Below are 5,179 nucleotides of genomic sequence, written 5' to 3'. Positions count from 1 at the left end.
AGGCAAGCAAAGAGACTGGATATCCATGTTCTAGGAGAGAAATGATACACACACTTTTTCACAGTCCATATAAAAATCAATATTTTACTACAAGTGGGATAAAGAAATTTACCAAAAAAAAAAGAAAAAAAAAAATAGCATGGATAATAAAGATCAACTACTGCACTGACAGGGAAAGTAATACAAAAAAAAAAAAAAAAAAAAAAAAAAAAAGAAAAAAAAAGAAATTTACCAACATATGGGACTTTTTAATCCTTTCCCTCTACCCTGTTCAGAGGTACATACTGATGGGGTGGAGGCAATGTGCTCTTTTTTTTTTTGAGGGAGGGAACCAAGGATTGAACTCAGGCCCTTGCGCATGCCAAGGAAGTGCTTATTCCACTGAGCCATCTCCCTGGCCCTGCAATTTAAAAAAAAAAAAATGTATTTTAGTACAGGGTCTCACTACACAGCTGGAACTTGTAGTGATTTTCCTGTTTTCAGGCTCCCAAGTCCTGGGATTACAGGTGAGTGTGCCACCATGCCCAATCTCAATCCCTGTTTTAGAATGCCTGGGGGCGGGTCTGTCAAGAACACTAGGGATGGAACACTGGCCACTATGCTCTGCTTAAGCAGGTGCTCTAGTCCACTGAGCTATGTGGCTGGCCCTCAAGTTACAACTTTGTACTTCCTTTTCACAATATTCTGTTTCCTTGTTCCCACCTCCTGTCCAATCACTATGTGCCACATCATGCAGACTGCCCCACCTCTATCCTGGCCCTATATAGCCTTTGCTCCCTTGACCAGGCCCTCAGAAACTCCTTGTTTCTCCTTTCCTATGGTCTTATCTATGCCCACAAAAAGGCCTCTTCTACTGCGCTGAAAAAACTAACACATACAATGAAGCCCTATCAGGCAGTTTTATAACTTTTGCTTTCAATTCCCAGATATTATTTAAATATCTGAGGAAATGTATGATGGAAGAGTATATGAAGAAAAAGTATATTTACTATATTTAATATGCTCCTGTTTCATTTATTCACTGAAAGTATTATTTTTCGAGATAGAATCTCACTGTGTAGGTCAGGCTGGACTTGAACTCACTGGGAAACCCAGACTGACCTTGAATTCACTGTGCTTCTTCTACACCAGCCTTCTGAGGGCTGGGTTTACAGGTGTGCACCACCACGCCCTGCTCAATGAAATTATTTGGTAGAATGAACTGTATGTTGTTCCTCTGAACAGGGCTGACCTGGTGTCTTAGCTTTTTCATTGCTGGGAAAAAAAAAAATCCACATACACAAATTAAAAGAGAAAAGGTTTATTTTGGCTCACAGTTTCAGAGATTTCAGTCTGTAGTGAGCTGGCTCTAAGGCAAAAACAGTATGGTAAAGGAAAGTTGTTCACTTCATGACAACCAGGAAACAATTACCTACAAGGAGCAAGAGAAAGAGACAGAGAGAGACAGACAGACAGACAGACAGACAGACAGACAGACAGAGAGAGACACACAGAGAGAGACAGAGAGACCGAAAGAGACAGGGAGAGCAGAGAGATACAGAAAGAGAGACAGACGGAAAGGACAGGGAGAGACAGACAAAAAGAGAGACAGAGAGAGACAGAAAGAGACAGGGAGACACACACACACACACACACACACACACACACACACACAAGGGAGGCTCCACCTCCTAACAGCTCATACAGCCACTTAATTCCTCAGTGGGTGACTCCATTGCAGAAGCCAGGGTCCTCATTGTCCAATCACCTCAGTAGCTCTGGACGTTGCTCTTAGACATCAAGCCCTCAGGATACATGAGTCTTTAGGAGTCAGTCCACAGTTAAACTACAGCACTTGGTACCAACTATTGGGAGTCTAATCTGCCATTAAAGTAGCCCACACTGAGTATGCAGTATAGCAGCATTCCCGTGCAGGAATTGCCTAGGACCTTAATGATTCTGTTGAACCCTTTCCATCATGGAGGAAGGCTGTCCTCCCTGGAATAGAAACATTGTGCTGTCTTAGTTCATTTTTTGTTGTTGTTGTTGGTTTGTTGGTTTGTTTGTTTTTGCTAAAACATAATACCTGAGTCTAGGTAATTTTTTTTTTTTTGAAAGAGAGGTTTATTTTGGCTAACTGAAAGTCCAAGAACGTGACACCAGTATCTTAGCTTCTGGTGAGGACCTCAAAGTGGAAAGTGAAATAAGTATAGGACAAGCAACAGGAAACCAAGAAATCTTGTCTTATAACAACTCACTCTTGTGGCAGCTAATCCAGGCTCATGAAAATGGGAGCTCATTAATTCTTGCAACATTACATGAATCTGCTCCAGTACTACTACTGCATAACAACCACAAAATCCCAGAGACACAGAGAAAGAGATGCCTTTTGCTCATGGATCTGTGTGTCAGTTAAGGTGACCTGTTATTAGGACAGCGTTGCTATAGGTGCCTCATTCTGTTGCCTGAAAACAAGCAGCAATGGCTACCTACAGCGTGCCTCTGAAGGCTTGGCTGGGAACTGGAGTGTTGCTTCTGCCAACATTCCATTGGCCACAGAGAATCAAGACCAAGGCTAAGGCCAACGATATTCAACTTTCAACGTATTCAAATTTCTTGTCCCAGTGCTTTGACTTTCTAAGTTGCTCCTCTGGGCTGTTTTTCCTCAAATGCTGATAATCATGTTTGATATTATCCTGTACTCTATTCCCTTGGGCAGTGGCCAACCCATTCCCCTCCCTGATCGAAACTTGCAAATATCTCTCCCTTCTCCCATCTGCAGATATACTTAGTTCCCAATCTCATACACACTGAAAACTCACCTCAGTTACTGGGTACTAGCAGGAAATCTAAACTAATCCCATGCACGTCTCCTAATACAGAACTTATTGGAGCAAAATTAATATTTTTGAAGTTCATGCTCCCTCCAAATACTCAAGCATGGTCATCTCACTTATCCTTAGAACTGAGAAATAAGACTTGCTAGTCTCACTTTACAGACCAGCAAGCTCAGGCTCAAGCAGCAAAACTGCTCATCCAGTGTCACAGAACTGGTAAAAGGCTTTTACAATTCACACTAAAAAATACAACTGATTTCACATCCCTAAATACCTAACGTTTTTCTTCCCACTCCAGTCACACGTTTAACCCTTTTGTTACTAAACCTTGGAATCTAGCTGTTCTCAGGAAATCTGAACAGGTCACTTTCCCTAGTTCTGGGGAAATGCCCTATGAGAAGTTAAACAAAGACTTTTGACTAAGAGGTTCTGCAAAGACTTGGTTAAGGAGGATTAAGGAGCAGGAATAAAAGGATGGCTGGGTAGAGAAGAATGGCGAAGAGCCCACACGATGGATACAGTGTGGGTAAGCGGACAAGTACAGACTGTGCCGGGGGATAGCGAGGGGTCTGCTGCACCAAGAACACAGGATCAGCTGCTGGGTCCGTGGAAGAAGGAGAGCTTTCACATTCCTCTGGGGAGTATTTCTGAAGCAAGGCTGTGTATAAAAGAGGAGTGAGTGCCTTTTCACCTAGTGGAAATTACAACGAAGTAGCAACTACTGCCAAGACCTGTCAAGGCTGAAGGAAAACAAGGTTCTCATTCCATCGTGTTATGTTAACAAAAGAATGAGCCAAACTATAAACTAATTCTCTGAAAACATTCCAAAACTGCTCTTGGAAAAACACAGCTTGGTATGCTAAAGTACCCAAGAAAATGTGTCAATGAGGTCAATCACAGGCCAACAGAAAGGCAAAAAGGAATTAGGACAATGAGTTATAACTAGGAAGTCTACCAAAGGAAGAGCCCATCAGAAATCTCCCTTTGGAAAAATGTGGAGCAAATATTTAGCAACGTCATCAGCACGGTGATTAACAGCAGGAACAATGGCACTTGGACTCATCATTTAATGAAGGATTTTTTGATGTACATCATAAATTTCTCTCTAAATATATAAAGTCCTAGAAATATGAAATTTCATACTGCAAATGTAATTTTGATACTCAGAAATGGATACTCTCACCAGAACTACCTCTCTGCATTATTTATTTTTATTTATTTATTTTTTTTGAGGAACCAGGGATTGAACTCAGGCCCTTGCGCTTGCCAGGGAAGCGCTTATTCTACTGAACATCTCGCCAGCCCCCTTCTCCGCATTATTTAGAGAGGCAATCATTTCTGACCTAATAAAACAGAATCACTAATGACTTCTAATTACTGAAGGCCAGACAAAAAAGGAGGAACAATATTGTTCTGTATCTTTAGGAAGGCAAACACTGGATCAGAGTTGCTCCCTTTTGGATTAGTATGTCCTCAGAGTAGGCTAAATTTATTTCAAAAATATCTGCTTGCTTTCACTGGCATACTACAATGTTCTGAATCTTTGGACTTAAGGGATTATCATTTCACTTTTGACTAGTAACAATTCTAGGGAAAAAAAAAAAAAGCTTACGTTGATCATCATATCCATTTCCATACAAGATTCTAAATACAGGGTTCATCCTTAAATTTTAACAGTTTTGCCATACTCACTCACGTCTTCACATGTGACATCACTTGACCCTGAAAATCTCTTCCTTCTTGCATCTAACCCTGCCCTGCCCAAACCCTTCAGAGTCTTACTGATTATAGAACACATCCTAAGTTTCCTTTCTCAGGCTCTCAGAACCTTCTGCATATCACTGATTTTAATCTTTTCAGGCTGTTTTGACAAAACACCAATAAGCAAAAGACATTTCTTTCTCACAGATCTGGAGGTTGGAGGGTCCAAATAGTGGTGGCAACAGATCTGATGTCTGGTGGTTGTATACAACGTCTTTTTTGGTTTTTTTAGTTTGTTTTTGTTTGAAGTACTGAGGTTTGAACCCAGGGTCTTGCACCAAGATACTTCTTTATTTTTTATTTTAAGACAGCCTCACTAAACCACTAAGTTACTCAGTTTGGTTTTGAACTTGTGATCTTCCTGCCTCAGCTTCCCAGACTGCTATGACTAAAGACATGTGCCACTATGCCTGGCTGACAGTGTCTTCTCTGTGCTGTCACATGGTGAATGGATAAGAGACCTCCATGACTCTTTTTTTTTTTTTTTCCTTTTTTACACTTTTGCCAGTTTGTCTAGAAATAGTTGTCAATTTCCTCAGACTACCATAACTGGAATTCCTTGTAGCCCTGGGTCATGCAGCTTTCATGCATTGTTCTTCAGC

Source organism: Octodon degus, unplaced genomic scaffold (assembly GCF_000260255.1).
Source record: "Octodon degus isolate 3935 unplaced genomic scaffold, OctDeg1.0 scaffold00109, whole genome shotgun sequence".
Classification (NCBI taxonomy): domain Eukaryota; kingdom Metazoa; phylum Chordata; class Mammalia; order Rodentia; family Octodontidae; genus Octodon; species Octodon degus.
Note: the sequence above shows the minus strand (reverse complement) of the source record.